Source organism: Physella acuta, unplaced genomic scaffold (genome assembly GCF_028476545.2).
Source record: "Physella acuta isolate Inbredline_101_S28 unplaced genomic scaffold, ASM2847654v3 ptg000561l, whole genome shotgun sequence".
NCBI classification, from domain to species: domain Eukaryota; kingdom Metazoa; phylum Mollusca; class Gastropoda; family Physidae; genus Physella; species Physella acuta.
This window is the reverse complement of record NW_026732080.1, coordinates 52501-76827: the sequence shown is the minus strand read 5'-3', so window position 1 is coordinate 76827 and position 24327 is coordinate 52501. Positions and strand designations below refer to the sequence as shown.

Genomic DNA, 24327 nt, shown 5'->3' with positions numbered 1-24327 from the left:
TGTTAACCACTGTACCCAATATCAAATGATGACTCAGCACATGTTAACCACTGTACCCAATATCAAATGATGACTTAGCACATGTTAACCACTGTACCCAATATCAAATGATGACTTAGCACATGTTAACCACTGTACCCAATGTTGTTCTATCACCATCACAGTTTGACGACACGTTTGGTCAAGTTGTGTCAATAGTAAATACGTGTAGGTTATATGGGACGCTGTGCGGACATTCTTATTCACCCCCCCCCCCCCCTAACGAAATAGAAGTTATATAGAAAATATATACTTTTTCTAGTGCCGTCGTCTCACCCCCCCCCCCCCCCCCCCCGCCCACGGAGAAATCGTGTGGAAGAAACACAGATGTGGTAAGATCCAGTACTGCCACACATTTCCACTGTGTATTACACACATACATAGTGTCGTAGATGAAGCTATAGGCCTACACATAATAATCTCCTCGCATTGAAGGCGGCATGTGGTTGTAGTCTCGTGCTATATATACAAAATGTGGTTTTCATATGTTATATGGGTTATACAAAGTATGGTTTTCATATGTTATATGGGTTATACAAAGTATGGTTTTCATATGTTATGTGGGTTATACAAAATATGGTTTTCATATGTTATATGGGTTATACAAAGTATGGTTTTCATATGTTATATGGGTTATACAAAGTATGGTTTTCATATGTTATGTGGGTTATACAAAATATGGTTTTCATATGTTATATGGGTTATACAAAATATGGTTTTCATATGTTATGTGGGTTATACAAAGTATGGTTTTCATATGTTATGTGGGTTATACAAAATATGGTTTTCATATGTTATATGGGTTTTTAAAAAGGTAACTGTCGTATCTTCTCATTGTACTAGTAGCAATCTATGTGTGTTAGGTCATCTTGTAAAACACAGAAAGATATAGACACACACACTAGTAGCAATCTATGTGTGTTAGGTCATCTTGTAAGACACAGAAAGATACAGACACACACACTAGTAGCAATCTGTGTGTGTGTGTGTGTGTGTTAGGTCATCTTGTAGGACAGAAAGATATAGACACACACACTAGTAGCAATCTGTGTGTGTGTGTGTGTTAGGTCATCTTGTAAGACAGAAAGATATAGACATACACACTAGTAGCAATCTATGTGTGTTAGGTCATCTTGTAAGACACAGAAAGATATACACAAGACACCGCTACAATACTGGCATCCATATACTTAGACAGGTGACACACACTGTCTAGTAGGGCCTGCAGGAGGGGGGGGTAGGAGGCGTCCTTAAACATGCTCTGATATGACCTCTTAAAGTGGAGTTTTGGTATCGAGAATTTAATGACCTTTTATCTCTAATTATACCATCGGGTGTCTGCATCGATTTCTAGTAAAGATGGGTATCGATTCGTGTGTATTTGTTCCTCCAGTGTTGGAGTATCTAGCACGTGATCCAGGTGAGCATTGAGTGAGCACTCACCTGAGCATTCTTCCCGTCTGCTACACCTGAGTGTTCTGGAAACTTCTTTGTTGTAAATCAGGGTCGGTTTTTTTCCTAATCCATTTGGAAAGGTTAGACGGATTTGTGCTGAATTGGCGTTTTGTGATACTGGTGTACATAGCTGCTGGTGTACACAGCTACAGACTTGTAGCCGTGTACACAGCTAGCCGCCAAACCTACCCACAGATAGACACCACACCACACCTATCCACAGATAGACACCACACCTATCCACAGATAGACACCACACCTATCCACAGATAGACACCACACCTATCCACAGATAGACACCACACCTATCCACAGATAGACACCACACCTATCCACAGATAGACACCACACCTATCCACAGATAGACACCACACCACACCTATCCACAGATAGACACCACACCTATCCACAGATAGACACCACACCTATCCACAGATAGACACCACACCTATCCACAGATAGACACCACACCTATCCACAGATAGACACACCACCACACCTATCCACAGATAGACACACCACCACACCCCTGCATGTCCCTATCACCTCCCCATCACGAGGCCCCACATCAAAAAATAAATCACCTTTTGTCTCCCTCGGCTAGACTGCACTAGGTTACCGCGAAAATATTCCCCTTACCGAGCCCCAAATGCCCCCAGTCCCACCCCACTTGACGGTATCGGTATGCCAGCTATGCTGTCGTGTGCGCGAGATTTTCCATTCACCAACTGTTGCACGCCGTTCATTCATGCGCTGGAAATTTCTTCCCGTGTTTATCTACCCTTGGTGTTTTGTTCTCTTGGCCCAACTGTGTGCTATTTATAGCCTCTAGCCCCTCCCTAATATCTTCCCCCTATCTCCAGCTGTTTAACGAGGGGGTCGTATCAATGCTGCCTCTGTGTCACCCTTTTCTCCCCCCAGATCCTGACTCCGCCCATCGCTCACACGGCCACACCCTCCTGTAGCGTGACCGACATTTCCCTCGCCCAGCTGGTTTAACCAGATCTACCTGCCCCGTGGGACACACCACTGCTGAGGTTAAACATTCTCTCTTGCACATCTCCGGGCATCCAGTCTCCCTTAGCAGCCGACGAGAGAGAGGGGGAGAGAGAGAACTCACACAAAATTGCCGATATAATTGTTTCTTCTATAATTCGTTTTTGCTGAATCATCTTTTTTTTTTCTATGTGAATAGATTGTATTACATTTTTTAAAAGGTGTCTATCATAACCGGAAGTTGTTTAGATGATGCTATTTTAAGCACAGATCCGGAAGTTGTTAGACTCTATATTTAGACAAGTGACGTGTAACAGGCACACGAATGTTGTGTGGGTTGTTTTACTGGCTTGATCTTTAGGGCGGGTCATGTGATCTGTGAGATCTGGACCTTTCTCACACCCCGCCCCTCACACCCCGCCCCTGTCATAATCCATCCACCACGTCATCGGCAGTGGGTAGGACATTCTTCCAACATGCGGGGAGGTGAGTACGACATTCTTCCAACATTGCTTAAGGTAGACGCGGCCATAGGAAATCGATGCCCAACCATTGTCGTCTGGTGTCAAATGTTTGTGTGTGGGCGGCCAGCGTCATACTCTACGTCACACAACCGTCACTCATCTTATTTTACACGTCACGTCTGTGACATCAGAAATTACGTCACATCTCATTACGTCACGAGCCGCCCCTCCCCACCACACTGCCACATACTCTACTGACCACTGTACCAAACCCCAGTGGTTCTGTCTGTCGGTGGGGGTGTCACGTGGTACAGACCCGTGCTCTACCCATTACATCCTGGTGTTTGATGCTACAGGTCACCGTGACCTCCGTCCTGGGTGAAGGTCGAAGAGATCCACGGGTGAATGAAATCAATCGATCGATCTGTGGAGTGATGGCGTTTTGTCCAGTCATCCCTAGCCTTGAGGTCAGGTAAAGGTCGATTGATGCCGTCTGCTGTGGTGTTTGAGTACACTGAGTTGAGTGACGTTTTAAAAGTTTGTACTGTACAGCTTTGTCCCTCAACACATTTAGCGCTATCATGTGCGTGGCGGTGTGTGTGTGGGGGGGGGGGGGAATTGAATGATTTTAACTGGTAAAAAGTCCAGGTTGGCCTGTGACGTAGCTTGACTGAAAATGTCGTTTTCTCTTCCCCCCCCCCCCCCCCTTTCTTGCAGGGGGTTAAGATATTTGCCAGGATTGATCCCATGCGTCGTACAAAAATCAAATGTCTGCCCGGTGTTGACCTGGTCTAGACGAGGTGGCGCTGGGAGGGGGGGGGGGGGGCGTCCAGTGTAGAAACATGACCTGGACAAAAGCCAGTGCTGGTAAATAAAAAAATCATCAGCAGAAGACGTTTGTTTTGCCTCTGGTAGAATTGTTCTGGCCACTTGTCACTCCTGTACCCAACAACTGCGGGTTGCTGTGTGTGCCATGGCGACACCAATTGTGTGTACTCGTGTGTTGTGTGGACTGGTGTGTACTCATGCTATCTGTACTGGCTGCACTGGTGTGTACTCATGCTATCTGTACTGGCTGCACTGGTGTGTACTCATGCTGTCTGTACTGGCTGCACTGATGTGTACTCATGCTATCTGTACTGGCTGCACTGGTGTGTACTCATGCTATCTGTACTGGCTGCACTGGTGTGTACTCATGCTATCTGTACTGGCCTCTACATATAGTTTCTGTACTGGCATGTACACGTTACTGTATATACTTATGTGTCCACAATTGCCACTGTGTACTGCTGTGTACAAAGATGTACCGTCACTTCCGCTACCACACACCATACACCAGCAGTGGCTAGGCACTCAGGTGATCGCTACCACACCATACACCACCAGTCGCAAGGTACTCAGGTGATCGCTACCACACACCATACACCAGCAGTGGCTAGGCACTCAGGTGATTGATATGTCAAGGTGCTCCATCGATCAGCTGTACAGTAGCACGTGAAGGCAAGGAGCTGATCTGGGGGGGGGGGGGGGTCATTGGGTGCACGTGATGGGGTCATGGTAGGGTCATGGGGTGTGTGTGTGTTGGTCACTTCAGTTACCTGTTGTGGTCAGTTGTGTTTTCTTTGTGTGATGTGTTGTTTTATATTTGTGTTGTTATATGTTGGGTTGTCTTAAAGTGCTGTCTTGCTCATGTGTTATGCGAGTGTGTTGTTACCGTGTACTGTGCTGGTGTTTGTGTTATGCGAGTGTGTTGTTACCGTGTACTGTGCTGGTGTTTGTGTTAAGCGAGTGTGTTGTTACCGTGTACTGGTGTTTGTGTTATGCGAGTGTGTTGTTACCGTGTACTGTGCTGGTGTTTGTGTTATGCGAGTGTGTTGTTACCGTGTACTGTGCTGGTGTTTGTGTTATGCGAGTGTGTTGTTACCGTGTACTGGTGTTTGTGTTATGCGAGTGTGTTGTTACCGTGTACTGTGCTGGTGTTTGTGTTATGCGAGTGTGTTGTTACCGTGTACTGTGCTGGTGTTTGTGTTATGCGAGTGTGTTGTTACCGTGTACTGTGCTGGTGTGTTATGCGAGTGTGTTGTTACCGTGTACTGTGCTGGTGTTTGTGTTAAGCGAGTGTGTTGTTACCGTGTACTGGTGTTTGTGTTAAGCGAGTGTGTTGTTACCGTGTACTGGTGTTTGTGTTAAGCGAGTGTGTTGTTACCGTGTACTGTGCTGGTGTTTGTGTTAAGCGAGTGTGTTGTTACCGTGTACTGTGCTGGTGTTTGTGTTATGCTAGTGTGTTGTTACCGTGTACTGTGCTGGTGTTTGTGTTAAGCGAGTGTGTTGTTACCGTGTACTGGTGTTTGTGTTAAGCGAGTGTGTTGTTACCGTGTACTGTGCTGGTGTTTGTGTTATGCGAGTGTGTTGTTACCGTGTACTGGTGTTTGTGTTATGCGAGTGTGTTGTTACCGTGTACTGTGCTGGTGTTTGTGTTAAGCGAGTGTGTTGTTACCGTGTACTGGTGTTTGTGTTAAGCGAGTGTGTTGTTACCGTGTACTGTGCTGGTGTTTGTGTTAAGCGAGTGTGTTGTTACCGTGTACTGTGCTGGTGTTTGTGTTATGCGAGTGTGTTGTTACCGTGTACTGTGCTGGTGTTTGTGTTATGCGAGTGTGTTGTTACCGTGTACTGTGCTGGTGTTTGTGTTATGCGAGTGTGTTGTTACCGTGTACTGGTGTTTGTGTTATGCGAGTGTGTTGTTACCGTGTGCTGTGCTGGTGTTTGTGTTAAGCGAGTGTGTTGTTACCGTGTGCTGTGCTGGTGTTTGTGTTAAGCGAGTGTGTTGTTACCGTGTACTGTGCTGGTGTTTGTGTTATGCGAGTGTGTTGTTACCGTGTACTGTGCTGGTGTTTGTGTTATGCGAGTGTGTTGTTACCGTGTACTGTGCTGGTGTTTGTGTTAAGCGAGTGTGTTGTTACCGTGTACTGTGCTGGTGTTTGTGTTATGCGAGTGTGTTGTTACCGTGTACTGTGCTGGTGTTTGTGTTAAGCGAGTGTGTTGTTACCGTGTACTGTGCTGGTGTTTGTGTTATGCGAGTGTGTTGTTACCGTGTACTGTGCTGGTGTTTGTGTTATGCGAGTGTGTTGTTACCGTGTACTGGTGTTTGTGTTATGCGAGTGTGTTGTTACCGTGTACTGTGCTGGTGTTTGTGTTAAGCGAGTGTGTTGTTACCGTGTACTGGTGTTTGTGTTATGCGAGTGTGTTGTTACCGTGTACTGTGCTGGTGTTTGTGTTATGCGAGTGTGTTGTTACCGTGTACTGTGCTGGTGTTTGTGTTATGCGAGTGTGTTGTTACCGTGTACTGTGCTGGTGTTTGTGTTATGCGAGTGTGTTGTTACCGTGTACTGTGCTGGTGTTTGTGTTATGCGAGTGTGTTGTTACCGTGTACTGTGCTGGTGTTTGTGTTATGCGAGTGTGTTGTTACCGTGTACTGTGCTGGTGTTTGTGTTATGCGAGTGTGTTGTTACCGTGTACTGTGCTGGTGTTTGTGTTATGCGAGTGTGTTGTTACCGTGTACTGTGCTGGTGTGTTATGCGAGTGTGTTGTTACCGTGTACTGTGCTGGTGTTTGTGTTAAGCGAGTGTGTTGTTACCGTGTACTGGTGTTTGTGTTAAGCGAGTGTGTTGTTACCGTGTACTGGTGTTTGTGTTAAGCGAGTGTGTTGTTACCGTGTACTGTGCTGGTGTTTGTGTTAAGCGAGTGTGTTGTTACCGTGTACTGTGCTGGTGTTTGTGTTATGCGAGTGTGTTGTTACCGTGTACTGGTGTTTGTGTTATGCGAGTGTGTTGTTACCGTGTACTGTGCTGGTGTTTGTGTTAAGCGAGTGTGTTGTTACCGTGTACTGGTGTTTGTGTTAAGCGAGTGTGTTGTTACCGTGTACTGTGCTGGTGTTTGTGTTAAGCGAGTGTGTTGTTACCGTGTACTGTGCTGGTGTTTGTGTTATGCGAGTGTGTTGTTACCGTGTACTGTGCTGGTGTTTGTGTTATGCGAGTGTGTTGTTACCGTGTACTGTGCTGGTGTTTGTGTTAAGCGAGTGTGTTGTTACCGTGTACTGGTGTTTGTGTTATGCGAGTGTGTTGTTACCGTGTGCTGTGCTGGTGTTTGTGTTATGCGAGTGTGTTGTTACCGTGTACTGTGCTGGTGTTTGTGTTAAGCGAGTGTGTTGTTACCGTGTACTGGTGTTTGTGTTAAGCGAGTGTGTTGTTACCGTGTGCTGTGCTGGTGTTTGTGTTAAGCGAGTGTGTTGTTACCGTGTACTGTGCTGGTGTTTGTGTTATGCGAGTGTGTTGTTACCGTGTACTGTGCTGGTGTTTGTGTTATGCGAGTGTGTTGTTACCGTGTACTGTGCTGGTGTTTGTGTTATGCGAGTGTGTTGTTACCGTGTACTGTGCTGGTGTTTGTGTTAAGCGAGTGTGTTGTTACCGTGTACTGTGCTGGTGTTTGTGTTATGCGAGTGTGTTGTTACCGTGTACTGTGCTGGTGTTTGTGTTAAGCGAGTGTGTTGTTACCGTGTACTGTGCTGGTGTTTGTGTTATGCGAGTGTGTTGTTACCGTGTACTGTGCTGGTGTTTGTGTTATGCGAGTGTGTTGTTACCGTGTACTGGTGTTTGTGTTATGCGAGTGTGTTGTTACCGTGTACTGTGCTGGTGTTTGTGTTATGCGAGTGTGTTGTTACCGTGTACTGTGCTGGTGTTTGTGTTATGCGAGTGTGTTGTTACCGTGTACTGTACTGGTGTTTGTGTTATGCGAGTGTGTTGTTACCGTGTACTGTGCTGGTGTTTGTGTTAAGCGAGTGTGTTGTTACCGTGTACTGGTGTTTGTGTTATGCGAGTGTGTTGTTACCGTGTACTGGTGTTTGTGTTATGCGAGTGTGTTGTTACCGTGTACTGTACTGGTGTTTGTGTTATGCGAGTGTGTTGTTACCGTGTACTGTGCTGGTGTTTGTGTTATGCGAGTGTGTTGTTACCGTGTACTGTGCTGGTGTTTGTGTTATGCGAGTGTGTTGTTACCGTGTACTGTGCTGGTGTTTGTGTTATGCGAGTGTGTTGTTACCGTGTACTGTGCTGGTGTTTGTGTTATGCGAGTGTGTTGTTACCGTGTACTGTGCTGGTGTTTGTGTTATGCGAGTGTGTTGTTACCGTGTACTGTGCTGGTGTTTGTGTTATGCGAGTGTGTTGTTACCGTGTACTGTGCTGGTGTTTGTGTTATGCGAGTGTGTTGTTACCGTGTACTGTGCTGGTGTTTGTGTTATGCGAGTGTGTTGTTACCGTGTACTGTGCTGGTGTTTGTGTTATGCGAGTGTGTTGTTACCGTGTACTGTGCTGGTGTTTGTGTTAAGCGAGTGTGTTGTTACCGTGTACTGGTGTTTGTGTTAAGCGAGTGTGTTGTTACCGTGTACTGTGCTGGTGTTTGTGTTAAGCGAGTGTGTTGTTACCGTGTACTGGTGTTTGTGTTATGCGAGTGTGTTGTTACCGTGTACTGTGCTGGTGTTTGTGTTATGCGAGTGTGTTGTTACCGTGTACTGTGCTGGTGTTTGTGTTAAGCGAGTGTGTTGTTACCGTGTACTGGTGTTTGTGTTATGCGAGTGTGTTGTTACCGTGTACTGTGCTGGTGTTTGTGTTATGCGAGTGTGTTGTTACCGTGTACTGTGCTGGTGTTTGTGTTATGCGAGTGTGTTGTTACCGTGTACTGTGCTGGTGTTTGTGTTAAGCGAGTGTGTTGTTACCGTGTACTGGTGTTTGTGTTATGCGAGTGTGTTGTTACCGTGTACTGTGCTGGTGTTTGTGTTAAGCGAGTGTGTTGTTACCGTGTACTGGTGTTTGTGTTATGCGAGTGTGTTGTTACCGTGTACTGTGCTGGTGTTTGTGTTATGCGAGTGTGTTGTTACCGTGTACTGTGCTGGTGTTTGTGTTATGCGAGTGTGTTGTTACCGTGTACTGTGCTGGTGTTTGTGTTATGCGAGTGTGTTGTTACCGTGTACTGTGCTGGTGTTTGTGTTATGCTAGTGTGTTGTTACCGTGTACTGTGCTGGTGTTTGTGTTAAGCGAGTGTGTTGTTACCGTGTACTGTGCTGGTGTTTGTGTTATGCTAGTGTGTTGTTACCGTGTACTGTGCTGGTGTTTGTGTTATGCGAGTGTGTTGTTACCGTGTACTGGTGTTTGTGTTATGCTAGTGTGTTGTTACCGTGTACTGTGCTGGTGTTTGTGTTAAGCGAGTGTGTTGTTACCGTGTACTGTGCTGGTGTTTGTGTTATGCGAGTGTGTTGTTACCGTGTACTGGTGTTTGTGTTATGCTAGTGTGTTGTTACCGTGTACTGTGCTGGTGTTTGTGTTATGCGAGTGTGTTGTTACCGTGTACTGTGCTGGTGTTTGTGTTATGCGAGTGTGTTGTTACCGTGTACTGGTGTTTGTGTTATGCTAGTGTGTTGTTACCGTGTACTGTGCTGGTGTTTGTGTTATGCGAGTGTGTTGTTACCGTGTACTGTGCTGGTGTTTGTGTTATGCTAGTGTGTTGTTACCGTGTACTGTGCTGGTGTTTGTGTTATGCTAGTGTGTTGTTACCGTGTACTGTGATGGTGTTTGTGTTATGCGAGTGTGTTGTTACCGTGTACTGTGCTGGTGTTTGTGTTATGCTAGTGTGTTGTTACCGTGTACTGTGCTGGTGTTTGTGTTATGCGAGTGTGTTGTTACCGTGTACTGGTGTTTGTGTTATGCTAGTGTGTTGTTACCGTGTACTGTGCTGGTGTTTGTGTTATGCGAGTGTGTTGTTACCGTGTACTGGTGTTTGTGTTAAGCGAGTGTGTTGTTACCGTGTACTGTGCTGGTGTTTGTGTTATGCGAGTGTGTTATTACCGTGTGCTGGTGTTTGTGTTATGCTAGTGTGTTGTTACCGTGTACTGTGCTGGTGCGTTATCTGTGATCTAACCTCTCGCCTGTCATTGATGTCCTAGTTTTCACGTCCTCTGACATATTTTATACATGTGTGTCGGGGGGTGGGGTGGGGGTCGTTGGGATGGTTTTTTAATTCATCCACGTCTTACATCCACCTATCCATTCTTGACATCCCTACGTCATGTACATACACCTCTATTTTTAGATTCCGTCATCACGTTGGCTGGGCGTGGCTTATTAAATTATTGCGTCATTTTCAAAGTCAATAACACCCCCACCCTAAGAAACGACCAATACCCCCCCCCCCCCACGTTAAGACACGACCCAGCCACCACCCCCACCATGCATGTCTGTCAGGACTCGTGTGGTCACTAGGCTACACTGTTTGGTCACGTGGGCTGACAACAGACGTCATCTATTCTCCCCTCCATTCTCTGGTTTTATCTTCCAATCTTTTATTGTAGCAGGCCATAAATAGATTCGTTTGAAAGAAACAATTGCTGAGTAGACGAAATATTTCTCGTCGTGTTCGTATCGATTCCAGCTATAATTGTTGTTTCACTAAGTCAAATCCCGCTGAGTAATCGAATCTGTGTCGCGGGGTCAATCAATAACAGAGCAACAAAGGGAAGTAACTGGGTTGGATGTTACCGTGTTGACACGCTTCTGGTGTGTGGGTCACCACAGTATCAATGTAACATTAGGTCCTACACGACCTGTTACATTAGGTCCTACACGACCTGTTACATTAGGTCCTACACGACTTGTTACATTAGGTTCTACACGACCTGTTACATTAGGTCCTACACGACCTGTTACATTAGGTCCTACACGACCTGTTACATTAGGTCCTACACGTCGTGCTTCAATAGGTCCTACACGACCTGTTACATTAGGTCCTACACCACCTGTTACATTAGGTCCTACACGACCTGTTACATTAGGTCCTACACGACCTGTTACATTAGGTCCTACACGACTTGTTACATTAGGTTCTACACGACCTGTTACATTAGGTCCTACACGACCTGTTACATTAGGTCCTACACGACCTGTTACATTAGGTCCTACACGTCGTGCTTCAATAGGTCCTACACGACCTGTTACATTAGGTCCTACACCACCTGTTACATTAGGTCCTACACGACCTGTTACATTAGGTCCTACACGACCTGTTACATTAGGTCCTACACGACCTGTTACATTAGGTCCTACACGACATCCATATCCTTAGTTTCCTTTTAAATCTAGAACGGCGTGACGTGGTTGTTGTCTTGAGATAACTCCTCCCACTTAGTTCAATAATGAATGAACTCCATCACCAAACATTATTTCAATGGACATCTACATGACTGGCCTACAGTACTTGACCATCTACATGACTGGCCTACAGTACTTGACCATCTGCATGACTAGCCTACAGTACTTGACCATCTACATGACTGGCCTACAGTACTTGACCATCTACAATAATCTACATGACTGGCCTACAGTACTTGACCATCTACATGACTAGCCTACAGTACTTGACCATCTGCATGACTAGCCTACAGTACTTGACCATCTACATGACTGGCCTACAGTACTTGACCATCCACATGACTGGCCTACAGTCAAAAGTTGACAGGGTTCGAATCCTAATGAATCGTGGAAGTTCAGTCCCACTCATTTCTATATCATGAATGTCTCGCCTGCTGAATAAGAACAGGCGTCGTCTTTTGCTTGTAAACCTAGGGCATGTTATGTAGGTTTGTAAACCTAGGGCATAATGTGTTATTGACTGTGCCGTTTGTAAACCTAGGGCATAATGTGTTATTGACTGTGCCGTTTGCAAACCTAGGGCATAATGTGTTATTGACTGTGCCGTTTGTAAACCTAGGGCATAATGTGTTATTGACTGTGCCGTTTGTAAACCTAGGGCATAATGTTATCCACTATGCCGTTAGTAAACCTAGGGCATTAAACATGTGTGACGTGACTGTGCCGGCCATGAATGATGTAAGATGACTTGGTGTGACGATGTTTGTATCGTGAACCTGTCACCCCTCCACTTGGTTGGGTCTTTAATTGAAGCACATTGCATGTGCAACATACAGTCGGGCCAGCGGGGGGTGAGGGTTGTGGTTATCATTCATACTTACACGTACTGTAAGACTCCCATAGATGAGGTTGGGGGGGGGGTTAGATTGTGTGATCTATGTCACTGGTTGTTGGATGTACCAGCTGTTGCAGTGTAATTAGGGGGGGGGGGGCACAAGGTGGGGTTGTGGTATGTGTGGAGTAGGTCAAATCAGCGCTGAGAGGACACGGAGCAGGAGGTTTACAGTAAGGCTGTACCTTGGCCCTGGTGTGTCATGTGTCGCCATCAGCTGATCTCACGCACTCACTGTGTAGCGGCCCGTCGTTTATCGCTGCACACAGGTGACGGGATGACTGCACACAGATGACTGGATGACTTAACTCGCTGACTTTGTCGAGCGTGTGATTGAAGTACCTTGAATAATTAGAGTTGAGGAACGTGGCGTGACGTCACGACCCCCTCATCCACGTATCTAGAGAAAGGTGGACGCTAATTAATTAGGATTCAGGTAAGAGGCGCTTAGTTAACTGGTTTTAAACATTGTTGGCAGTGTCGTGGTACACTTTCTTTAGTACACAGATGTAGTTAGTTGCAATTGTACTCGACATTTATAGGGCGACTTTAACATATGATGCTGTAAACTATAAGTAGACACTAGAGATCTATAGGCCATTATATTCAATGGCCTATATCAGGCCTACTTGTATGTGGCATGAAATGTACCTAAACCCTGTGACCGTAGAATTGTTGATGTGCACCCGTGTAGTCTGACCACAGAATGGCAACATAAAACATAACCACACGCATTGTCTCCCACGTAGCTGACTCTGTACAACATACAGACGACACACCGTCACCACGACACACATCCCCGCCTACGTCATAACGACACATCCCCGCCTACGTCATCACGACACACATCCCCGCCTACGTCATCACGACACACATCCCCCGCCTACGTCATCACGACGACACACCGATTTCCCCATTTGAAACTGACACCAGCGGCTGACAGAACTTCTGCCAGGGGAAATCACCGAGTCAATGACTTCCCTGTAGCGGCCAATCACCTCATTGTTTCTAGTCTACAAGCGAGCATTGTGTCCCTTGTTCTGATTCGCTGAGATACTTGCTGTGTGTAGACTGCCCGCTACACAGTGGGTGGTTTACATTATCCAATGAGCGACGTCACCGGGTGTTACGTACTAGCCTGACGTAGATGTTTTTACGGTCGCCGTGGTAAATATGGCCGCCGATAAAAGATCTCACGTGTTTACCAAGTTGCTTGGTCGTTTTCATAGAACATTGACACAGGGTTGTGTTAGAACATTGACACAGGGTTGTGTTAGAACATTGACACAGGGTTGTGTTAGAACATTGACACAGGGTTGTGTTAGAACATTGACACAGGGTTGTGTTAGAACATTGACACAGGGTTTTGATAGAACAATTACACAGGGTGCTATCGATTTGCATTTCAAATTGAAATAGGCGGCCCTTTTGTTCCGAGGAGCTATAAAAAGGATGTCAATTGTTTTAGTTTATTTGGTCCATACGTGACTCTACAGTATCTACCTACAGTACCACACATCTGGTGGGGGGGGGGGGGGTTGACGCACGTGCCGTCCGCCCACACCTTGAGTGTCCCAGATGCTTGAAATATTTCTGTCTGACCTTCTGCTGCTGTGTTTAATGGCTGGTGAAACTCGGCTTTAATTAGGCTAATGACGGTGTTGGACTGGAACAATGCGGCCAGACACCCCCCCCCCCCCACCAGCTGTGTAGCTTTATCGTTGGGTCCCTTCGTTGTTGCTGACGTCATTCTCCATGTGTTACAGCGGTTCTCGTATTGTTGCTGACTTACAGCACAGTCCAGTTAACTCACGCTAGGGGGAAAGACGTTCACCGGATGAAGCAAACATTTTTTTACGGTCACCCTTTTAGACTGGTACTTGCGTGTCTACACGTCTATCGGAAGAGCGTTTTTTCGACCCAAACACCGACCCACACATCGACCCAGCACCAACCCACACATCGACCAAACACCGACCCACACATCGACCCAGCACCAACCCACACATCGACCCAGCACCAACCCACACATCGACCCAGCACCAACCCACACATCGACCAAACACCAACCCACACATCGACCAAACACCAACCCACACATCGACCAAACACCAACCCACACATCGACCAAACACCAACCCACACATCGACCAAACACCAACCCACACATCAACCCAGCACCAACCCACACATCGACCAAACACCAACCCACACATCGACCAAACACCAACCCACACATCGACCCAGCACCAACCCACACATCGACCAAACACCAACCCACACATCGACCCAGCACCAACCCACACATCGACCCAGCACCAACCCACACATCTACCCAGCACCAACCCACACATCGACCAAACACCAACCCACACATCGACCAAACACCAACCCACACACAGCACCAACCCACACATCGACCAAACACCAACCCACACATCGACCCAGCACCAACCCACACATCGACCCAGCACCAACCCACACATCGACCCAGCACCAACCCACACATCGACCCAGCACCAACCCACACACAGCACCAACCCACACATCGACCAAACACCAACCCACACATCGACCAAACACCAACCCACACATCGACCCAGCACCAATCCACACATCGACCAAACACCAACCCACACATCGACCAAACACCGACCCACACATCGACCCAGCACCAACCCACACATCGACCCAGCACCAACCCACACATCGACCAAGCACCAACCCACACATCGACCAAACACCAACCCACACATCGACCAAGCACCAACCCACACATCGACCAAACACCAACCCACACATCGACCAAGCACCAACCCACACATCGACCAAACACCAACCCACACATCGACCCAGCACCAACCCACCTATCGACCATTCCATCCTGTCCTGCTCCTGTCAGTTTAATGAACCATTTGCTGACTGGGAGAGTGGTCTGGTCTATAATCTACCCCCCCCTCCCCAGGGACACGGGTTTTTATTCTGACCACTATCCCCCACCCACTTACTCTCTAGACATCCACTACCCCCCCCCCCAATGTTTTTCCACCCCTCAAGCTTGACAATCTTCACGCGCATAGTTCAGACCCCCCCCCCCCACCCCCCTCTCCGCTAACTGGACATTTTACCCACCCACCCCAACCCCCACACAATCCAAATAATCCTCTCTAGAAAATTCGATTCCAGAATTCCCCCCCCCCCCCCCCCCCCATCCCCTTGAAGCCGACGTCATTATTCCAGATTTGCCCGAGCCCCCAAGAGCCGACGTCTAGACGGGCTACTGTACCAGGGCCTTTTTTTTTTCTCTCCGTCCATAGCACACATCTCCACTGGCTGCTTGTTGTTGGGGAATTGCGGTGGGGGTTACATGGGGGGTCTAGAGTTGAAGATAAACCATGGGGGTCGGGGGTCTAGAGTTGAAGATAAACCACGGGGGTCGGGGGTCTAGAGTTGAAGATAAACCATGGGGGTCGGGGGTCTAGAGTTGAAGATAAACCATGGGGGTCGGGGGTCTAGAGTTGAAGATAAACCATGGGGGTCGGGGGTCTAGAGTTGAAGATAAACCATGGTGGTCGGGGGTCTAGAGCTGAAGATAAACCATGGTGGTCGGGGGTCTAGAGCTGAAGATAAACCATGGGGGTCGGTGTGGGGGGGGGGGTCTTGAGAATAACAAATACTTTTAAAATTGCTGTCGATAATTGACATTTGGACCATAGATCTACAATTTTTGTTTTGAAATATAATTTGGCTTCGACGTAACATTTACTGGAACATCACATAACGAGACACATCACATAACGAGACACACAACAATGAGACACATCGCACGAGACATACAACGAGACACACAATGAGACACACCACACTGTGAAACACACCATTCAATGAGACACTGTAGTGAGTGAGCTGTGAGACACTATCGACACAATGAAATGTGATGTGTGAGAGACACTAGCGACACAATGAAATGTGATGTGTGTGAGACACTAGCGACACAATGAAATGTGATGTGTGTGAGACACACTAGCGACACAATGAAATGTGATGTGTGTGAGACACACTAGCGACACAATGAAATGTGATGTGTGTGAGACACACTAGCGACACAATGAAATGTGATGTGTGTGAGACACACTAGCGACACAATGAAATGTGATGTGTGTGAGACACACTAGCGACACAATGAAATGTGATGTGTGTGAGACACACTAGCGACACAATGAAATGTGATGTGTGTGAGACACTAGTGACACAATGAAATTTGATGTGTGTGAGACACTAGCGACACAATGAAATGTGATGTGTGTGAGACACACTAGCGACACAATGAAATGTGATGTGTGTGAGACACACTAGCGACACAATGAAATGTGATGTGTGTGTGAGACAACCTAGCGACACAATGAAATGTGATGTGTGGGTGTGTGAGACACACTACCGACACAATGAAATGAGAGCTGGACTAAAGCTAAAATCAATGGCCTGACTGTAATGGGAGACATTCCACAGCTGTTGCGTCATCCGTATTGGACGTGTACCATTATGGTCACGTGATCGCTATATTTAGACCGGCGCAGTTGTTTTGTTTCAGGTGCTACCAGGCCCAAGTTTGTTTTTCTTGTTGTCGTCTTGGGGCAGTAAGTGGCGGCTGACTTTTGGAGTCATCTGACTTAAGGGGCGGCTGACTTTTGGAGTCATCTGACTTAAGTGGCGGCTGACTTTTGGAGTCATCTGACTTAAGTGGCGGCTGACTGTTGGAGTCATCTGACTTAAACGGGAGTAGCTTCTGGAGTCATCTGACCTTGGGGGGAGCGGAGTCATCTTACATAAATACTCACCATCCTGATTACCTTACATTTCATGGGTCATGAACTGGTTCATATAATGACTTCTCTGAGGTACGCTCAGTGGTCGAGGCTCGGGAATTGCGACTTGTTTAAAGGGACTTAAGACGCCCGTGAAACTGTTGCAAGTTTTTTTTGTTCTTGACTTGCAAACGTTACACGGACAGACGGGGATGTGAACGGTGGTGAGCCAGAAGCGAATTATTTGATTTGTAAACTTTTTTCCCCATCCAGACCCTAGCAGAAATGTCTGGACAGCTGGGACACCCCCCCCCCCCCCCCCCCCCCTGGAGATGCCCGGGACGGTCAGCCTGACCCAGACTTTGTCTCCGTCTTGTGTTTGCTCGGCGGAAGTAAGAGCGAGAACTCCGGTCTGGAAATATCTGGACAAATCCAGTCACCACCCCATCCCCCGCCCTCTCTAGTATTCCTACGTCTAATGAAGGCTTAATTTTGTTTTATGAATTATTCGCTGATTCCTACCATAGAGCATGTTGTTATGATTCGTTATGTCACGTGATCCGTCACTTTAGTTGTAGACACATAAGACACCATGACACGTTGAGAAACCTGACGACATCACCACCATGACACCACCACCACCATGACATCACCACCATGACACCACCACCACCATGACACCACCACCACCATGACACCACCACCATGACACCACCACCACCATGACACCACCACCATGACACCACCACCATGACACCACCACCATGACACCACCACCATGACACCACCACCATAACACCACCACCATGACACCACCACCATGACACCACCACCACCATGACACCACCACCACCATGACACCACCACCATGACACCACCACCATGACACCACCACCACCATGACACCACCACCATGACACCACCACCACCATGACACCACCACCATGACACCACCACCACCATGACACCACCACCATGACACCACCACCATGACACCACCACCATAACACCACCACCATTACACCACCACAGATTCTAATACCAACCACGTGACCAGTTGCTACTGTAACACCAATCACGACATTAATCACCAGTGGCCACCATTACACACCTGGCCTCACCTGACCTGAATCCCGGTCATTGCCCCCCCCCCCCCCCCCCGCCCACTTAACGGTACAACGACCTGTTACGTCACAGACCTGTGTCTACCCCACGCCCTACCTACATGTTCCCTCCCGCTTCCTTAAGTTCTAGCCTACACATAAATCAATGTTTGCTTATGTGTTCGTACTGCTCACTTATTTACCCGCTGTCATACCCTCACATCCTTCCCCCACCCCCGGGCCTTGCTCGCCTGCTCCAGGTCTCGTCTGCCGATCAATACGGCACGTGGCTTCCTGTGTCGCTCACACCCGCCTCGTCAGCAAAACTCGCTCGAGTTTCGGTCAGTGTGTCAGCTCATGTCTGTGTGTCGGCTCATGACCGTGTGTCGGCTCATGTCTGTGTGTAGTGTGGAGTTGATTCAGGTGGATGTGTTGTGACACTTAGTGCCCCAGGTGTGTCAAATGACAGTGGACAATTTCACTGAGGGTAAGATTTTTTTTCTTTCAGCTGACATTGGCATGTGTCATTTGTGCTGACAGTGTCAAATGCCATCTCACATGAGCCATGACATACATGATTTCTAGAAACCACATCTTTATACGACACACCTGTCTGTGTACACGACACATCTGTCTGTGTACACGACACTTCTGTCTTTCTGTGTACACGACACGCCTGTCTGTGTACACGACACACCTGTCTGTGTACACGACACACCTGTCTGTGTACACGACACACCTGTCTTTGTACACGACACACCTGTCTGTGTACACGACACACCTGCACCTGTGTACACGACACACCTGTCTGTGTACACGACACACCTGTCTGTGTACACGACACATCTGTCTGTGTACACGACACATCTGTCTGTGTACACGACACACCTGTCTGTGTACACGACACATCTGTCTCTGTACACGACACACCTGTCTGTACACGACACACCTGGGCGCCCATCTACCGAGACAGTTTTTATCTAGGTGGGCGTGGTTGTCACATGACGGCAGCTTTGATTCATACATTCGGTGCTTGTGCCTATTAGTTAACTGCCGTCTGCCTAATTTCAAATTACTGCCTGCTTGTTTAGGTGGGGGGGGGGGGGGGGAGGAGCGATGATTAACCTGATTAGGGTGTGTTGTGATTACATTCTTTAACTGCTTGAGCCTCTAGGATTTGATTGCGCCACTCCGCTCTAGCTAATTAACACGACATAGCGGTGCTTATGACAGACCAACCATGACATACCAACACTTACAACAACACGCCATGTAGCATGACAGACCAACTTACGTACAACACCCATGTAGCATGACAGACAGAAAACAGCCGCCAATGTGACGTAATCCTCGATATTCAGCATCCACTTCTCCCCCACCACACGAGACCGCCCCCCCCCCCCCCCTCCACTGCTGGCGGCCTAGGAATTCGGTCGGGTTTTATTCTCGCTGACTCAGCAAGTCTCAGACAGCGAGCTTTGGTTTTCTCCCACTGAAACTATTTGTTGTTGTTGTTCGGTGTGGTGATGGTGTTGGTGTGATGGTGTAGAACACCAGCAGGGACCACACCATTACTGTTTTAGCTGTGACCTGTGGATCTAACCTGTATTTCTACACTGTGCCGTGTGTGTCAGTAGGGACTGTGTAGATCGATATATCGCCCATATGCTGTATTGATCTACAGCCACATTGTCGATCAATGGAGACGTGCTGAAGACACCGGTAGATTAATTAATTAACTGTAATCAGCGGGTCATGTCGTTACTGAACTTTTCATTTAGGAACGGTGAGTTTTGTTTCACGATCTCATGTTTTAACTTTTCGGTCAATTAAAGCAAGCTAATTATGTAATGAAGTCATGTACGCACGTCAGAAACACGTGCGAGCTAGTGAGCACTGACTGTGTGATTGTGTTGAGTGATCTTGTCTTGTCCAACTCACCCCCCCCCCCCCCCCCCCCCACTGTAACCTACAGGCTCTATCAGCTTGTTCATCTCTCAAGGGCCATCACTCTAGTTTTAATTGACAACTTTCCTATCTTTGAAAGGGAAGTAACCCTTGTGTTCTTTTTTTCACTTGATCGCTGCCGCCTGTGTGTGCGTGCATGTGTTGTAGCAAACAATTGGCCCCATGCCCATCCCTGCCTGCATGGCAGATAAGATAAATTTAGGGGCGGGATGCAGGGCATGCCCAGATGAAAGACCCGGAGGGGGGGGGGGCGTGCAGCTACATGTTTAAAACATAACCCGACCACTAAACCAACGCTAACCCTAGCACTAGAGCCTGTCTAGACCAATGAATTTCTCTCATACCTTAGTCTGACCGTGCTGTTGTAGCGTATACTGGCGCGGTGATGGTGTACCCACACTCGTTCCCCCCCCCCCTCCTCACACAAAACTGGAGCCTATAGCCACGGTCACGTGACCATTACCAACATACCATTGTGTACCACAGAGCCGTGTGGCTATGTTGTGGGTGTGGTAGTGTTGTGTACCTGAAGCGTTTTGTATTGTCCCTGGTCAAACCTCATTGTCCTGCACTTTGCTTTTATTGTTGGCTTTTTTAAAAAATTAACACATTTCTCATCCCCCCCCCCCCTCTATTTCTCTCTCTCTCTCTCTCTCTCTCTCTCTCTCACACACATGACACGTGAATTAAAGCTCTCTCTCTCACACACCACACCGTGAATTAAAGTTCACACCTGTTGTCTAAGCACAAGACAACAGCACCAAATGCTAGAACTTGAATGCCGAGTGTTGCAGCCTGATATTTGCTGCGCAGACAAAACTCCGGGGGTCAATGTTCCAGCAACATGTTCCACATCCGTGTCAAAGTTGAGAGGTCAGCTGACTGGTTCCATTCTCGTCAGGCCAGTGCTGACGTCTCTGGTTTCTCTAACCTTTCAAAATGTCAGGGAGCTGTCTGTTGCAATGGTGGGTTAGGTTCAGACATTTGACACGTACCAACACTAACAGGGGCAGTAACTAACAGGGGCAGTAACCAACACTAACAGGGGCAGTAACCAACACTAACAGGGGCAGTAACCAACACTAACAGGGGCAGTAACCAACACAAACAGGGGCAGTAACCAACACTAACAGGGGCAGTAACCAACACTAACAGGGGCAGTAACCAACAGGGGCAGTAACCAACACTAACAGGGGCAGTAACCAACACTAACAGGGGCAGTAACCAACACTAACAGGGGCAGTAACCAACACTAACAGGGGCAGTAACCAACACTAACAGGGGCAGTAACCAACACTAACAGGGGCAGTAACCAACACTAACAGGGGCAGTAACCAACACTAACAGGGGCAGTAACCAACACTAACAGGGGCAGTAACCAACACTAACAGGGGCAGTAACCAACACTAACAGGGGCAGTAACCAACACTAACAGGGGCAGTAACCAACACTAACAGGGGCAGTAACCAACACTAACAGGGGCAGTAACCAACACTAACAGGGGCAGTAACCAACACTAACAGGGGCAGTAACCAACACAAACAGGGGCAGTAACCAACACAAACAGGGGCAGTAACCAACACAAACAGGGGCAGTAACCAACACAAACAGGGGCAGTAACCAACACAAACAGGGGCAGTAACCAACACAAACAGGGGCAGTAACCAACACAAACAGGGGCAGTAACCAACACAAACAGGGGCAGCAACCAACACAAACAGGGGCAGCAACCAACACAAACAGGGGCAGCAACCAACACAAACAGGGGCAGCAACCAACACAAACAGGGGCAGTAACCAACACTAACAGGGGCAGTAACCAACACTAACAGGGGCAGTAACCAACACTAACAGGGGCAGTAACCAACACGTACACTGGCATTTAAGTTCTTTTAAAAACTATTTCACTATAAAATATTTGAATGTATTGATGTAAATTGACTCAAAAGTGTAGGTGTTGGGCTTTTTTTTACGTTGGTTATAAATGTATTCACTTCTTGCTACCTGAAACAACACACACATGTACAACATACCTATACAACACGTACACAACACCTGTACAATACCTGTACAATACACCTGTTCAACAAAGCACCGCCTGAGAAAGGCATCACACACATGTAGTATACAGGCACTTAGTCCAAAGCAATTAACCGTATGACGTCATCAACTCAACGTATAGATCGATCATCAAATCTCAGATAATACCCTCACATATTCCGCACACACTACCCTCACATGACTGTAGCATGTTCCCCACACACTACCCACACTCATTCCCCACACATGACCCTCACATATTCCCCACACTTCAGTCTTGCCTATTGTTCCTGTTACGAAATCATGGCAATAAAAATCTTTTTATAAATTCATGACCCCCGCTCCTCCCCCCCCCCCCCTTCCCCTGGAATAGACCAGATCAGTCTCAGGTCACGTGATCACGGGGTCAACATCGATTAAATGCCGGCACATTAAACTGGCGAGCTGTGTGTCTCTTGGTGTTTGTCTGTGTGTGTTGTTGTTGTGTCGTGTGTTTGTCGGTGTGTGTGTTGTTGTGTGGTGTGTTTGTCGGTGTGTTGTTGTTGTGGTGTGTTTGTCGGTGTGTGTGTTGTTGTGTGGTGTGTTTGTCGGTGTGTTGTTGTTGTGTGGTGTGTTTGTCGGTGTGTGTGTTGTTGTGTGGTGTGTTTGTCGGTGTGTTGTTGTTGTGTGGTGTGTTTGTCGGTGTGTGTTGTTGTGTGGTGTGTTTGTCGGTGTGTTGTTGTTGTGTGGTGTGTTTGTCGGTGTGTGTGTTGTTGTTATGGGGTGTTTGTCGGTGTGTTGTTGTTGTTGTGTGGTGTGTTTGTCGGTGTGTTGTTGTTGTGTGGTGTGTTTGTCGGTGTGTGTGTGTTGTGTGATGTGTTTGTCGGTGTGTGTCTTGTTGTGTGGTGTGTTTGTCGGTGTGTGTTTTTGTGTGGTGTGTTTGTCGGTGTGTGTTGTTGTGTGGTGTGTTTGTCGGTGTGTGTTGTTGTTGTGTGGTGTGTTTGTCGCTGTGTGTGTTGTTGTGTGGTGCGTTTGTCGGTGTGTGTTGTTGTGTTGTGTGGTGTGTTTGTCGTTGTGTTGTGTGTTTGTCGCTGTGTTGTTATGTGTGTCGGTGAGTCAGTGACCCTGTGTATGTGTCCGACACATCACTTCCATGACACTGTGTCTCTGGTCTCCTGTACACCTTGTACACACCTCCAGCCAACTGTACACGTTGTACACACCTCCAGCCAACTGTACACCTTGTACACACCTCCAGCCAACTGTACACCTTGTACACACCTCCAGCCAACTGTACACCTTGTACACACCTCCAGCCAAGCTCCTCACTGCCTGTGGTTTTACTTTTTGTATTCGATTACCCAGCGTTCAACGATTACTTTATCAGGCCAATAACGAGCCGCCTGGATCGATATTTTTTATTTGGTGGGCGTTTTGACAGGTCAGCATGACCTTCACTCTACGAGCGTCGTCTGCGTTTTGTTCATCATCAGCTGCTTTTTTACCTGGAATATTGGTCGGTGTGGGGGTCGGTATGGATGTGGGGTTAGTGTTGGTCGGTGTGGGGGTCGGTGGGGATAGTGTTGGTCGGTGTGGGGTTAAGGTTGGTCGGTGTGGGGGTCGGTATGGGGGTCGGTATGGATGTGGGGTTAGTGTTGGTCGGTGTGGGGGTCGGTGGGGATAGTGTTGGTCGGTGTGGGGTTAAGGTTGGTCGGTGTGGGGTAAAGGTTGGTCGGTGTGGGGTTAAGGTTGGTCGGTGTGGGTGTGGGGTTAGGGTTGGTCGGTGTGGGGTTAAGGTTGGTTATGTCGTAAAGTGAATGACATTGGATTTGTTGTCTAATGTCATGGTAGAGCCTAAGTTTTTGGTGTAGCACCTAGCTAGGGACAACACAATCACGTTATTGTGTTGATGTGCTGGGACGTCAGCTGTGATGGTGTGCCGATGGTGACGAAGGGATTACAAATTGTGTCTGTATTATGACGGCTGTGTCTGATCATATCACCTGTAATCCCCCTCCCTCCCCAATGTTGATGTTCATTCTAACCTTGTGAATACCTAGACATTGTTAAGTTTTGCCGCAAATTTTGATATAAATTGAGCAAGTAACATACCATCCATTAAGTGGATGATATCCACCATCTGATGTTGGCTATCCACCATCTGATGTTGGCTATCCACCATCTGATGTTGGCTATCCACCATCTGATGTTGTCTATCCACCATCTGATGTTGTCTATCCACCATCTGATGTTGGCTATCCACCATCTGATGTTGTCTATCCACCATCTGATGTTGGCTATCCACCATCTGATGACAGATTTGTTGTTCCTTCTCTCCGGTCTGTGTGTTAGTCATACATCAATCAGCCAGTGCCGGACACAGCAACAGTTGTAT

General features: G+C 47.5%; 1 protein-coding gene across 2 annotated transcripts in view; it reads left to right on the top strand.

Annotated features, from left to right (window-relative positions):
• Nucleotides 1-24327, top strand: part of LOC131946434 (uncharacterized) — a 133244-nt gene that overhangs the window by 90563 nt on the left and 18354 nt on the right. The window lies entirely within an intron of this gene.